The sequence below is a fragment of the Calypte anna genome, chromosome 26, assembly GCF_003957555.1.
Source record: "Calypte anna isolate BGI_N300 chromosome 26, bCalAnn1_v1.p, whole genome shotgun sequence".
Taxonomy (NCBI): Eukaryota; Metazoa; Chordata; class Aves; order Apodiformes; family Trochilidae; genus Calypte; species Calypte anna.
In genome coordinates, this window is record NC_044271.1 from 4,399,251 (window position 1) to 4,414,678 (window position 15,428).

Here is a 15,428-nt window from a genome sequence, read left to right on the forward strand (position 1 = left end):
GATCTCAGCCTTTGAAACCCTATAGCTTTGCTGACAGAGTTGCTCTGTGTTTCCAGGTCACCGGGATGATCATTTCCATCTCGGAACAATGAGCTCTTTGTGCCACCCTGGGTGCCCCACCCTCCCTCTGCCAAGTGGAGGATGCGCAGCTGCAGAAGCCTTCATCAGTATCAGCTCCTTTCCCGGGTGGGTGACACCAGAAGGGTAAGAAGTGGGATGAATCCACCCAGTTCAGCACTGGTATTACCCATAGGGAATGGGAGGCTTTTAGTGCCAGGAGGTCAAGTTCCCCCAGTGCCCACCCTTCTGGCACCAGGATGTGCCACAAAACCTTCCTGCTTCCCTGGGGAAAACCCCTGAGAAAAAACCCCACAGCCCCTCAGAATCCAACCCCTGAGATGGGCCAGGCAGGAATGGGGGGATCTGCACATGGGGGGATCCGCTCTAGGGGTGCACAGCACTCAAGCCCTGGCTATTGGAAGCAGGGCATGGCAGGGCTCCTGGGGCAGATCCAAGGGCCAGGGCACTGCAGGGTGAGCACCTCTGCTGCTTGGTGCCATCAGAGAGGAACCTGCCCCTTGTTACTTCAGGCTCTGCATGCTCAGCCCCTCATGCTCTGCTGGTGCCTGAGCAGCAGCTTAAAGCCTGAAGCCTGGATTTCTCCAGGCAATGTGGACTTTGCTGCTTGGACTGCCCCTTTCTAGAGCCTGAGAGATGGTCACCTGAGGACAAGCCCAAGGACAAAGAAGGTCTTGGGGAGGAGAAGCCTGGCCTCCTCCCCCATATTGGCCCTTGTTCCCCTTTGGGACTTGATCTGAGCTGGACAAAATCTTTATGGTCTGTTTCTGTGCCTTTCCCAGCTTTGCAGCCTTTCCTGGCCTGGAGAAGCTGCAGGGGCACCTTTATCTTCCTCTGCCCAGCTCCTGTGCCCACCCTGGGGGTCTGTGCCTCCTCCCTTCTCTGGGTCCCAGAGTTGCATGGGGCTGTGGTTTGCATTCACCTTTGTCACAACAACCCATTGTCACCCAGCAGCAGGGGCAGGGGGACCGGTCCTGCAAGTTCTCTTGGTTGTGACAGTCAGGGTTTCTTGGGGTGCGAGGCAAGAATTTGGACAAGAGGAGCTCCACGGTCTGGTCCCTGAGGAACAGAGTGTCCCCACGAGTGCTCTGGGGACATGCCTGGGTTCAGTCTTACTTCTTTGGTCTGTGCTTTGGTGATGTTTGTTGTCCCAATATACACACAGCCAAGAACCTTGTGGCTGTTCTCAGCCTGAGGAATGACACGAAGTTGTCCTTGGGAAAGGCAGTGGTGTTAGCCACTATCTGCCATCATCCAGCAGCAAGTGGCTCCCCTGTCCTACACCAGCCTCACCTGGACACACAGAGACTTGGCAGATCCTGTGGGATGGAGCACAGATCCTATGGCAGCAGCTTCTGTGGAGACCAGGGTCTTGGTGCCTAAGTGGCTGGGGTTTGGCTGGATAATAGGGAAAGAGCCCACAGTGTCCTTGGCTGTGGTTTCTGTGTGCATTTGTTGCCCTCTCCTTGTTCGGGATGTCACCTTCTGGTTTTGCAAAGCAAATCCCAGTGTGCAGGAGCAGTGAAGTGGGACACCTGCTCATTTGCCAGGGAAATTCCCCCAGGAGCAGAGCAGGAGGCAGGGCCAGTGGCTAAAGTTTCGCCCTGGCTCCACAAAGCTGGTGCCTTCAGGGGAGCACGGGATGGGGGGGTCATCCCCACAGCCCCCTTCTCCCTTTCCCATGCTTCAGCAGAGCCATCTCCAGGCAGCCCAGCCAAGGAATGTCTCTCCCCTGCCCAGCCTGGGATGCTTGTGCTGCACATGCCTTGCATACCGGGATGGAGGCATCACCAGGAACACCAATCCTCCCCTCCTCTCCAGACAGAAAGGCTCAGCATGGGTGTTGGTGTCCTCCTGACCCAGTCCAGCACCCTGAGGATCCAGCACTAGGTAGGCACTGCTGGTATGCACCAGAGCAAGCAGACAAAAGCCTCTGTGGTGCCACAGCTCCTGCTTTACTGCCTCTGCATCTGTTCTTGCTGCCTGGGAGCTGCATTGCTCCAGAAGCAAGGTTGGGGGAATCTTGTCCTATTTATAGCAATTGCCCCTGACTGCTGCTGGGATGGCATCTCCCTCCAGCAGAGCCTGGGGCAAGGGTTCTCCCAGCTGCCTCAGCAAAACAGGAGTCATGATGTGTAAAGAATCACAGAAGCATAGGATGGTTTGGGTTGGAAGGGACCTTCAAAGGTCATCTAGTCCAGCCCCCCTCTGGGGAGCAAGGACAACATCAACCAGATCAGGTTGCTCAGAACTCCATTCAGCCTGATCCTGAATGTTTCCAGAGACAGGGTATCTACTATGTCTCTGGGCAACCTGGGCCAGTGTTTCCTTTGGTGGAGAAAGCAGGAGACCTACAGAAAGCAGCAAAACCATGAGTGGGATTTTTTTCATGCCTAAAACTAGGGGCACTTGTGCCTCTGTGGCCCTGAGCTTTCAGAAATAGATTAGAAGTAGATGAGGCACAGAAGAGAACAGAGAGAGCCTGAGAAGTGGCATTAGGACAGGCATGGCTGTTGGGGATGCTGGGGGCTGAAGGCTGAGTAAGTGGTCCAAAGAAGAGCCACGCTGGCCAACTTTGAAGCAGAGCATGAAGTCAGGGAGGGGGTGTCTGGAGCTGTAAGGACAGGCAGGAGCTGATGCATGCTGTACTGCAGGCCCTTTGCTAAGTAGAAGAGTGGGACAGTCTGACACTGGCGTACCAGGAGATTTTGGGCTGTTTCCTTGAGAGGTGTATCCCAGGAAACTTGAGGGACTCCTATCCCTGGCTCTCCTTGGCCCCAGAGGCTCTGCCAGGTGATGGTTGGTGCTGGGCACTCTCTGGCTGGTGGTGACTGATGGCAAGTGCCTGAGTGACAGGACTAGCACTGGGGGATTGGGTTTGAGCCCTGAGTCCTGGGGACATGGCACAGAGGTGAGCTGGGCATGTGGGGTCTCAGAGCACCTGAAGCAGAGCCATGCCTGGCACCTTTGCTGTCTTCCCATCTTCCCAGATGTTGTCGCTGTTCCAGTGTTGCCAGTGAGAGGAGATTTTGGAAACCCCAACTTGGTACTGAGAGCAGATTTTGATCTTGTGGCTGATGAATAAAACCTGCTCCAGGGCACCTTCCAGCACCCTCAGTCTGGGGCAGGTTTCCAAGCTAATGGGTACCTTGCTCAGTCCCAGTGGTTGGTGCTCATCAAGGGTGCTCACAGCCCCACAGGGGAACAGCAGTGGTGAGTTTGCCTGGAGTGATACCCAGCAGGGTGTGCAGACCACAGCCAGCCTGCAGCCTGCAGCCTGCTAGCCCAGCACTGGGGAGAGCCCTGTGGCCAGGAAACCAGTAAAGCAGAGGAGAACATGGCTTTGGGGTTTACCTGCCTGAGACAGAGCTGCCTGGCAGCCCCGGAGCTGAGCCTGCCCATTGATGGACCCTCTCCCCTCTCATGGGATGTGTTTGGAGCAGCTCTGGGCTCTTCCCAGCCAGGCTGCCCTGGCACAGCCCTGCAGGGGGCTGGGGACAGCCAAAGACCCCGCTGCTGCCCTTGAAGGCTGCTCACACCTTCCCCCAGCACCGAGCTGAATCTGGAAGCTGCACAACACTCAGGGCTGAGCTGGGCTCCAGCTTCTCAACCACCACTCCAGGGAAGCAGCCCGGATCCCTAGGAGCCCCTGAAGGGACATGCTGGGGAGCAGAGGAAGCTGGGACAGCTCTGGGAACCTGCTTGCAGCCAGTGCAGAGCCCTATAGCACAGGTCCTGGTGTCACATTGCACCAGACGGGTGGCAGCACCCTCCTGGCACATCGCTGCCGTGGCTGCCAAGGCACTAAAATCCTTCCTCGTGTCACCTGGGCACTGGCAGCTTTTCCCAGAGGTAGTGGAAGGTGCAGAGATGGCCTTGGGGTTCTCCCAGCATTGGTCCTGGCCTGGTCCCCAGTGGTGAGGGAAAGGGGGGGGGTGCAAATGAGCAGGGGTCACAGTGCCTGTGGAATCTGAGAGCAGAGCCAAACTTTCAGACAGGGTAGGCAGCACACCTGCAGTTTTTTGGGTTTTTTATTTTTTTTTCTTTTTTCCATGCCTTGCTTTGCAGCAAGAGCTATTCCAACACCCCAGCAACTCTGTCTGGCCCTGAGGGTGCCCAGGGGAACCAAATTGTCCCCAGTGCTGTGACCCCTGTGTGTCCCTCCCGACATGGATACAGTGCCTGACCTGGGACCCTGCAGAGACTGTGCCTGACCTCTCTGCCCTCCTGCAGGCAAAGGACTCAGCTGCCTCCCACCTGCCAGACCTTCTGCCATGGGGAAACTGAGTCAGAAGAGATCATTCCCCATCTTCAGGCTGTGCTGTGGAGGAGCCAGGGGGTTGCGGGAGGAGGGGACAGCACCGGTGTCACTGTGCAGAGGAAAGGAGAGGCCAAAGGAGCAGCCCGGAGGGTGGGATGAGTCAGCTGCCACCTGGGGGGTGAGGCTCAGACTCTGCCAAACCCATCCTTTCGCAATGTGTTTACCAGGACCTGGGCTGCCTGAGCCTTCCAGGACGGGCAGCCCAATCCTCTTCAGCCCCCAAACCTGCTCTCCAGGCTGAGCCAGGCAGAGGAGGGGCCGTGTCACCACTGCTGGTGGCAGGGAGCTGGCCAAGATCCGGCTAACTCTGCTCCAGCTCTGTCCCAGGGAAAAGGCCTGCCTCATGCCACAATCCCAGGGCAGCTCAAAACTGCTGGATGCATCCCAACACAGCCCCAGCCCATGGGGAGGTGGGAGCTCAGCAGAGCGTTTGTATCCTCATGGCATCATCCCAGGGAGAGAGGCAGAAATTCCCCTGATTTCCTTACACTGTGTGCTGACTCCTGACTCCATCACCAGGTGAGGTGTCCTGAGTGGGCAGAGCACAAGAAGTGAGAGGCAAGTCCCTTTTCAGGGATGGTTTCAGAGCAAACTGTGCTGGGTTTGAAAACTTCCCCCTGAGGAAAGCCAAGGGCTACACATCCAAATGAGTTTTGTTTTATTCCATTTCAGCTTCTTTGAGAAGGGAAGTACTGGTCAGAAGTACTGGTCAGAAGCAGGAGCACCAACATTCTTTCCATAGTGAGCTGGAATGGGGGGTGTCAGCCTTATCACCCTTTCTTCTAGACATGAATTTAGCTTTGGTGCTACAACACTCCCAGGTTGGACACCAGGCAGTGAGGGTCTCCAGTGCTCCTGCAAACCACTGCAATGCCTGATGTATGATGGGCAGGACTACCTGGCACAGATGGACTGCAAAAAAAAAAAAAAAAAAAAAAAAGAAAAAAAGAGGCCCTGGAGCCACCAGTGGAGATCTCAGGTGCTTTAAAGAGGTCCCTGTTGATCCTTGTCACTTTGGCTATGGGGCAGTGCCATAACCTGCTGAATGCTGCTCCCCCATGGCCACCCAGCAGCCTTTGTCACACTGCACAAACAAACCATTTTCAGCAAACAAAATGCAGCTCCCAGTTAACTTGGCCTGGCTCTGGGAAAGGCTGGGTGCTCCAGAGAAAGCCAGGTGTGGGCCCATCTCCCACTGGCTGCCTTCCATCACCTGATTCATGTCAGTTCCCAGCGCCAAGGGCTGTGTCACTTCATTGTCCCTGGGATATTTATTGCTCTCTTATCGAGCTGGGTTCAGGCTGGCAGGAGCTCACATTCCGGGCAGCAGGCAGAAACCAGCACCCCCTTGCCCTGAGGGCAAGGCCAGCAGCTGGGCAGTGCTGGGGAGCCTGCAGCACGGTGGGGATGGGTGCATGGGTGGCACTGCCGTGGCTGGGCACAGCTCTTACTACTTGCTGGGGATGTTTGGAAGGGCTCAGCCCCCTCCGGGTGCCCACCAGGACCTCACTCCCCTACCTGGAGGTGCCTGGGGCTCACCCTGGCTGCTCCACTGCCTCTGCTCAGCAGCAGGAACCTCAGAGAGGGCAGGGCCCTCTCATGGAAGAGAAATCTCTGCACTAACCCCATGCCAGGAATATCTGCCTGCAGGGCGTGTGCACCCATGGGCACGCCTGACACCGGAGCTTTCCTAGGGCTGGGTCCCCAAACAGAGCCCAGCCCCCCCCTGCCTGTCCCTCCCCAGCTCAGCTCTGCCTGACCCACAGCCTCCCCCTGTAGTGAAATGAGGCAACCAGGTGCCACTAATTGCCAGGGAGTGAGCATGAGCTTGTGTTAAGCCCACCTGTGCCTAATTAGGGTGGGCCCCCTCTGCGCATGAGCAGGACCAGGGGGCCAATAAAAGGTGAGGCCTAAGACACAAACTCAGCTCACACTGGAACTCATAATCTTGGTGTGCTTGGCTTTAAGTGCTGCTTTCAGCACTGCACTGCCTTTATCCCCCTGCAGCAGAGCCCCCAAGGTTTCTGGCCCCTGCAAGACACAAAACCCACGTCCTGGGGTCCAAGGGTTCCCAGGGGGTGGGCAGGCAGTGTGCAGGGGATGCCCCTGCCTGAAATGGGTGGTGAAAGGGTCAGGTTGTCACTGCTCCTGTTTTCCCACTTGTGACTGACCCCATCTGTGGGCTTTCCTTCGGGTGGGGGGGCAGAAGCAGGTGGTGATGTGACTTGTGCTGCCGGGCTGTCCTGCGGCTCAGGGTCACAGGGACAGGCACCAGGGGCACCTGGAGAGCAGGACATGGGATGGGTGGGCTCCTGTCCTCTTGGTCACCTTGCTCCATGCTCCCTGTGCTGATGGCCAGGCCAGACCAGGCTGGGGCTGGGAGCTCAGCCTCAGGACACAGGCTGGAGCATCTCCTTCTTGCAGGCATGGGTCAGCCATGTCCCTCATGGGCTACTTTGTCTTCCCATTTGTCATCAACCCTGAGTGTGTGGCATGAATCCTCCTGTCCTGCAGCCCCTCAGTCTGCTCTGGCAAATGTCACCCCTGGAACACACTCGTCCCTCCAGCATGCTCCAGAGACTGAGATAAAGTTTTATTTAGATCATCACATCCCTAACAGTGAGGGACAAGAGGGAGCATCAAAAATCCAAACTGGTTTCTATGGAAACCAGGAATTATCTCTATGGAGACAGTGCTGTGTCTGTGCACCTCCAGTACCCTGAGTCAGGGGGCACACGGTCCTTTGGTTGCAAAAACCTCGTGGAAGTCACTGTGAGATATGAAGCAGAACCCCACCAATTGTGGGGCCTGTGACCCCCAAAGAGCCATGCTCCAGCTCCTCTTGCTTGCTGTCCCATCGTGCTCTGTGAAAAAAACAGAGCCAGGAGGAATTTCTATAGTTTCACAGCTGGTAGAGCAGGATGGGGACCTGCCCTCTCCCTGCCAGTGACTCAGCAGCCAAGCCTGCACCACCACCAGGGCTTTGCTGCAGATGAGTGCTCCTCATCCATGGTCTCACCCCATCTTGGTAGATGGCCCTGGCTCACAAGGGACTCCAGTGCTAGGTTGCTGGAGGGCTCCTGTCCCTGCTCCTTGCATGGCACTAGCCCCCTGGGAGGTGACAGAACCCCTAGGGCCACCCCAGTGCCCCCCTGCTTGGCTGGTGGCCACCAGAGGTTGGGCTCCTGTGGGGAGAATACCTGGGCAGAGAGCAGATCCTCTCCCTTGCTTGTCCTCTGGGTGCAAGCCCAGGAACTGATGAGAGAGTTGGAATTCCGAGGATGTCCCTCAGCAGGGATGTCCATCAGCATTCACTGGGAATGGCTGTCAAGGACCTGGGCCAAGTTTAGGTATCAGTTCCCCATGCTGTGCTCTGTGACCTCAGAGCAAGCCCCAGAGCCTGAGAAAAGCAGCAGCACAGGTGGAAAACTGCACCTCACTGCAGTCCTGAGAGCTTTAAACAATCCCTGTGATTCCATGGGAGAACAGTGGGAGGGAGAGCACAGCCATGCAGCACAGAAGTGGGCAGAGGCTCTGAACAAAATCAGGGAAAATGTGACTGAGGCATCACCCCTGGCCTTCCCTCCTTGTTCCTGACTCTCCCTTTGTAGCACACAGCATGGGAAGGCAGAAAGATCCTTTCCTGCTACATCATTCCTCTACAGGGGATTTCCTCATCTACCTTTGACATTATCAGACACGCAGCAATTAATGTGAGGATCATTTGTCACCAGAAGGTCTTTTTGTAGCTTTGAATGCCAGCAGCAGCACCAGCTCCAGCGAGGATGCCCGTGAGACTCAGTTGCTGACCTCAGTCCTCAGAGAGCATTTCCCAGCCCAAACCGCTGGCTCTTCCCCAAAATCTCCTGTTCCACTACACGCTCCCCAGCACCACCACTGAGTTCCCCAGGTCTCTGTGTGAAGCCACTGCTCTGGGTGAGAAATTTTCTTCTATTCCCATCCCCACTTGAGGGACCTCATCTGATCTTCTTCAACTGGAGAATGAGTCCAGCTTGGGAAGCCCCTGGGTGCCTCTGCAGGGAACAATGTGAGGGATGAATCTCATTTCTTTTTACAGCTTATCTTCCATGTGTGTGCCTGTTGTGCTCCATTGTTTGTTGACTCCGACATCTTTGGCAGCCAACCACACTTTGTGTACTTAAAAAAAAAAACGTTTGAAGGTTCGTTGTTGTACCCTTAGCAAGTTGTTCCTTAAAAAAAAAAAAAATTGGCTCACCTTACTATGGTTTTACATTTCACTTGACCAGGTTTACACTCTTTGCTGTTTGCTTTGTTTGGACATGGCTATGGCTTATTCAAAGATATCACTTTACTTCCAACAGGCTCCCATACTTGCTTTTTAAAAACATTTACTATAATACTGCTAGAATCTCTTTGGATGAACAGTGTACATTCACTAAGTGCCTCCGGTACCATATTTGCATAATGTCCAACATTTTTACTCTTCTGGTTGGTACTTTTAATTTTTTTTGTTTCCTCGTTTTCTTAGTCTTAAAAGTGTCCTTTTTGCACATAACTATTCCTGTAGGTTTTATGCTGCTGACCCTCCCATCCAAGACATCATTATGGTTATCAGAATAACATTTTGAACTTGTTTGCTCTTGCAGAGCTGTGTAACAAATGTATCAAGACTGGGATGGAGGAACACGAAGAGGAAATTATGAGAATAACCTATGCTGATATTCAGGGGCAAAAGTAACATCAGGCAGATGCTGAGGAAACTGGTGTTCTCTGCTCTTGGAGATGGCCTGGCTGTATTTTACTCACCAGCAGAAGACTTAAGTTTTGAGAGCTGGAGGATGACAACAAGATCCAAGTACATCCCTTCCATCTTCCTCCACTCCCAACACCAGGATGGAACCTGTAAAGACACCCAGAACAAGAAAGCCCAAGGGCAGTAATGATTCCTGAGGCTCTTGTAGAGTGGCCTCAACAAAGATCAGAGGCAAAGGATGCTGCTGTAAAAATGATTGATTCCTAAAGGGTATAAGTCCTGTCCTGACCACTTTGCTGTAGCCAACAAAGAAGAGCCCATGAAATAAAGGGAATCGGCTGGCATTCCTCATCCTCAGTGCCCCACAGCAGTCACTGGGCCAAAGGCCTCGTGTGGGGGGGTGCAGGAGTGTGTGAGGGCAACAGTGCAAGAGAAGGAGTCAGTTTGGGTTCAAATAAAAATCTCCTTCCCCAAGGAGTTTGGTTCCATTACCGTGTGCCTGGCCCAGGAAGCACGAGCCCCCTGCCTGCACCCCATTGCCACAGCCTTGGGGGGCTTTCCTGGGACTGGTCCACACTGGGGTGCAGGGCTGAGCTGCCAGTAGGATCTGTGTTCAGCCTCTGCCCCCTTGGTGGGTGAAGTCCTAGAGCTGAGATGCAGAGTTGCTTTCTGTCCAGGCTGCAGCTGCAGGGACACCCTCCTGGAGGGGAAGTTTGGATCCTACAAATGCAGGGCACTTTTGGAGTCCTGGAGAGTTGCAGAGAGCCCACACAGCAGCTCCCAGCTGGAAATCAGACTCTGGGAGGTGATGGCTGGGGCAGTGCTCAGCGCCCCCAGACACACAAAGGTCCATGGAGAGGGGACCTACCGAGGGCAGTGCAGTCACCTCTGCCAGGTCCTACTGCAACATCCCAGAGCCCTGGAGTACTCTCCTGTATCCAACACTGGTAGAAGAGGATATTAGTTGAGACAGGATCCATGCTGCCAAACCCCCTAACTCTGCTGGCTCTTCCAGGAGAATATCCCTCCTGTGACCCTGCTAGTGCAGGGATTGGTGGGGTTGGTAGGGAATAGGGGTTGGAAGGGAATTGGGGTGGGTAGGGAATTGGGGTTGGTAGGGAATTGGTGTTGGTAGGGAATCAGGATTGGTAGGGAATTGGTGTTGGTAGGAAATTGGTGTTGGAAGGGAATTGGTGTTGGAAGGGAATTGGTGTTGCAGAGGGGATAACACTGCCCCACAGAGGTGCTGTGTGTGCCCAAAGCAAGGAGGAGGAGTGGGCATGAGGGCTGGTGACCATGTCACCCAACAAGAAAAGAGATCACCCACAGAGCCAGGGATCCCCCAGCCCAGCACTGTGGGTGAGGTTGTTGTCCTTCCCCTCCCACCCCATCCCACTGCATTCCTGGAAGCTGAGTCAGAAGTTTGCAGCCCACACCCGCCCAACCATCTCAGAGGGCTCAGCTCCTCCTCCTGGCACAGCAGGACTCTCCCAGCCCAGGTCAGAAAGGGGCTTGGGACTGGGGAAAGTGGGAGGGAGAGACATGGGTACCATCATGGGCTCAGGCTTAGAGCTCCAGCAGATGCATCTTGCAAGGCTCCTCTGGAAGCAGAAGGTTTCCCCTCTGTGGCTGGGCACTGCTCTCCCACTCACAACCTTCCCAGGATTCATCTCCACCTGTGCTGCCCTGGGAAGTTTCTGAGTGTTGTGTCCCTGGCTGGGAACATGGCTGTCTGCAGTCACCCATCAGCCTGATCCCATCTGGATATTCCAGGCTCAGAATACCTCAAAAGAAACCACAAAATCACCATGTGGCTGGCACCCAGCAGCTAATGGTCTTTGTCACTTTTCAGTCATGGAGTGAAAATTTCACCATCCTTGAAGAGAGGACCCAAAGAAAAGTTAGAAGACTGTGGTAGGGAAAGGGGTAAACAGGGAGTAAAGTTCATATACAGAGGTGCCTAGAGATCTGTCTGGGTTAGAGACCAAAGGTCCAGTGGCAGAGGAGATGAGATGGGCAGAGGAAGATACCACAGACTAAAAAACATGGGCAGTGGGAATAGCAGATCTTTTCCCAGGTGCCAGGAACCATTCAGGACTGAAGCTCTGCCTCAAAGCAGGAATTGTCTCCAGGGACCTGCAAACTAGAGCCATGACACTGCTCAAACTGGGCTGGTGGAGAGCAGAATGAAACACAGGAGAAGCAGTGAGTTCCTGCCAAGCATGGCACAAAACTCAGTGCCAGACCTTGGTGAGAGGGCATTTCTATTTTAAACAATATCATCTTCCTGAGCCCAGCTTAAATTCTAGGTTAAGTCTAGGTTGAAGGTATTTTGAATGATGTCTCTCCTGGCTTCTTTTGGATAACATCCTATTAAACCCCTCCATCTCCTTTCCTCAATATGTCACTTCTGACTGCAGCCCCCTAGGTGGGCTCTGTCCCAATGGAATCAGAGCCCCATGTGCCCCATGTAAAGGGAAGGAATATCTTCATGTGCAGCTTTGCCCACCAGCTCCTGCCCCACTGATGCTGCAGGGCTGGCAGGAGCATCCTTGCACCACCCAGCAGCATTACCCCCAGCCTGGCAGCCTGGCCCCTGCTCCTGGCTCGGTGCTTGCTCCAATGCCTGCTCCCAGCAGCTTCTCTGCCAGCCTGCAGTGAGTGCTGGGAGTGGGGAGACAGACTCCCATGTTTGGGGTTTTTTGGGTTTTTTTTGTTTTTTAATGGGTATTACTCCCATGTTTTGAGGGTTTTCTACACCCACAATCATGTGGTGCCCAGGGCAGGAACACCTTGGCTGTGTCTTGCTGGCTCTGTTGGACACTGCCCAGCACAGGGGCAAATACACATACAGGGAGTTCCAGAGACTGAGGTCTCCCTTCAGTCTCCCTTCAGTCCCCTTTTCTCCAGGCTGAAAACCACCACTTCCCTCAGCAGGGCCTTGCAAAATTAATTTCACCATTTGCATCCCACTCTCTCTCTCCTCTGTCTCTGCCTTTGCTCTTTGCCCCAGGATTGCTTCCACTGGAGAAAATGTTTTACTCTCCAAGTGTCTCAGGAAGAAGGGAGAGAGCAGCACTCCATAGCTTGCCTCAGGAGACAATGTCGCAGATCCTGGCAAAATTGTGATGTCTGCCAGCCAAGCACTCTGTCTCACCAGCTCCTCTGCAGCTGCCCAAAGCTGTGAGTATCAGAAAGATATCCCCTCCATGGGCACCAGACTCCAATTACTGCTGCGTCACCACCTCCTGGGTGCTCAGAAACCTGCTCACATCACCTGCCCAGGTGCCACACCTTGGAGATACCAGCAGGATATGGCTGTTTCACCTGGTGACTCAGATCCACCAGCTTTGGTGTGAAACTGGATCTAGAGGATATCTAGCAAGCTGCTGGCTCCTGACATCCTGCAGCACTGAGAGGCTCCAGCCCCTTGTGGGATGCTGGTTAGCAGCCAGGGGGTCAGAACAACTCACTGTGTGGGACTGAGTCACCAGGACAGTGGGGAAAACTGCACAGGGATCCATGGGATTTTCTTCATCTTCTCATCTTCATCTTCTCCCTCTTGCTGGCCAGCTGGCCCAGCCAGGAGTGACACCTCTGACACATGGGTGGCAGAGCCTTGAGTCTGGAATGGAGAGTGCCTCAGGAACCCACTGACACCTCTGTGCTTGTGGCTGACCCTGACAATTTTGTGGATGTTGGAGCAGAACAGCTCCTACATTGCTGGAACACATCTCACCCACTCGTGGCTTGTGGTGTCATCCAAGGGTGCAGGGAATCCAATCCCTTCTCTGTGGCATAACAAACATGGCATCACCCATCATCCTCCAGGCACCCTGGGCAATAGCACAGCCCTGTAAAAAAAAAAAAAAAAAAAAAAAAAAAAAAAAAAAAAAAAAGGCTTGTAAAACAAAGGGTTAGGAGACCTGAGCCTGGTCTGTATATACCTGCTTGTGTGCATCTCTGGGACCTCAAGAGGGGTCCTGCTCACCTGGGACACTCAACATCAACAGAAAACACAACCCCACCCCCAGTGCCTCACATTTTGTGGGCAGCTGCCTGACTTGCCCTCCTCACCAGACTCTGCACAAACTTCTCCCTCACTTCCTTGGCCATGAGGATGTCGTCAGTGCCACAGGACACCCCAGGTCCTTGGGGTCCTGGTGCAGCCCCAGCAAAGGATCCTGGGGCTCCAGAGAGTGTCGGGAGCCATGGGCTGGTGCACAACCCATCTGAATGTGTGCAGAGGCCATGGACAGGGAGACACAGCCATGCCCCATGGACATCAGGCTTGCAGGGGCCATCCTGGGAGCAGGGGAGAAAGAGAGGGAGCCTCCATCCCGGCTTGGAGATGGGGGAGCGTTGCAGGGGGCTTGGGCAGAGGGTCCCCATCCTCAGCCCTTATTTGCATATGCCAGGCCAGGGAATTTCCCCGTTTTTTTTTTTCCCGTCAGCAAGCAGGCGAACTTTCTGCTCAGTGACCTTCGTCCCCACCCAGGGTGGGGCGCCCACAGGAGCTGCCAAATGTCACAAGCTGCCACCAACGCTGCGGACCCGTCCCCCGTCGGGGGGCAGAGCGGGGCTGGGCTGGCTGCGGGGGGGCAGGGGACACGGTGAGAGCTGCGGACCCTGCGCTGGCACTCGCCCACCACTGCGTGCACATGGAGCACGGAGCCCTGCACACCCCGGGACAGAATGGCAGGGACCCCCAGACAGCCCTGGCCCCCCGGGGGTCGATGCCAGGTGGCTCCTGCTGCCCACCCTGCTGCCAGCCCCAGGGAAGGACAGGACAATGGCTCTGTAGTGCCCCATGACAGACATGGGCACAGAGGGACATTTTGGTGGCCTCATCACTTCAGCATCAGGCCCTGGCTGCTGCCCATGAGTGTGAGAAGGGGCAGCCCCTGGGCAGGGTGGGAGCTGTCATGTTTGAAGAAAAAACTGAGAGGGGGGGGGAAGACCAGGAGAGGCTGCTTGGGACCAAGGGTGTGTGGGGGGGCAGGGTCTCTGAATGGCAGCCCTAATGTGTAGAAATATGTGTACCCCCCCCCCAGCTCCCCCAAGGAGCTCACAGCCCTGCAGAACACAGACCCCCTCCTGTGGGGGATTCCAGACCACCCTATTGGCAGCTGTGAGACCAGCATCCCGCAGTGGGGGTCCAGCACCCCCACTCAGGAGGGCCCCCTTATCCCAGCATAACGCAGCACAGGCTGCCCAAGTGTCAGCTCCTTCCTCGCTGCTTTCCAAGAAGACACAAACCGTGATGTTCCTGGTAAGTGCAAATCACCCTGACTTCTGCTCTGACACCTTCAGTGCTTGGGGCAGAGCATGGATGCAGGCCAGCTCTGGGCCTGGCTCAGGACCACTTGGCATCCTGCCTTCAGCAAGAGGATTATTGTCCACCGGTGCTTCCCAGCACCCCCTTTTGGCAGGCAAGGTGGGTGCAGGTGCAGGTCACCCAATCTCCCTCTCCCTCTGCTGACACAAGTGGGGATGGCAGCCTCAATGCAGCTCACTGGGTGCTGGCTCTTTGCCCTCACATTCCCCCAGACTTTTCTCCTGCCCACCTCTGCTCTAGAGTCAGGGTTTGCCCTCCAGGGCTGCAGGAGGAGCTGGGATCCACTGAGAGCACCCAGGGGTGTGAAGCACCCTGAGGGTGGTGCTAGGAAACAGAGTGACAAACCCCTAATCCTGCATCACCATGGTGTTCACTCCTGATCCAGCTGATGTACCCCAGGACTTGGGGGATGCTGCAATAGTCCCTATCCAGCTTCACCCCAAAACCAAGCCCCGTTCATCTCTGAAGCCCCTGGAGCATGTGACAGCCAGAGCAGGGGGACACGGCGTGGCACAGAGCTGAGACTGAGCCACCCTCTTGGGCCTCAAGGCACTGGGTTCCTCTGCGTGCCGGAGAGACATCAGGCACTGCCACTGTCTGCTCCTGTAGAGCTGAAATTGTAAATATCTGAATGATTCTCCTTTTGTGCTCAGCTCTGCTGAGCTCCCCCTGCAGTGCTGGGTCCAGTTCTGGGCTTCAGAACACAGAGCTGTTGGAGCAAATCCAAAGGAGGCCACAAAGATGCTTCATGGGCTGGAGCAGCTCAGCTCTGGAGCTGGGCTGAGAGAGTTGGGGGTGTTCATCCTGGAGAAGGCTCCAGGGAGACCTTGCTGTCACCTTTCATTACTTAAAGGAGGCCTCTAAGAGATGGGGACAGTGTTTTTAGCAGGGCCTGGAGCAACAGGACAAGAGGTGGTGGTTTTAAACTGAAAGAGGGGAGATTTAGATTAGATATA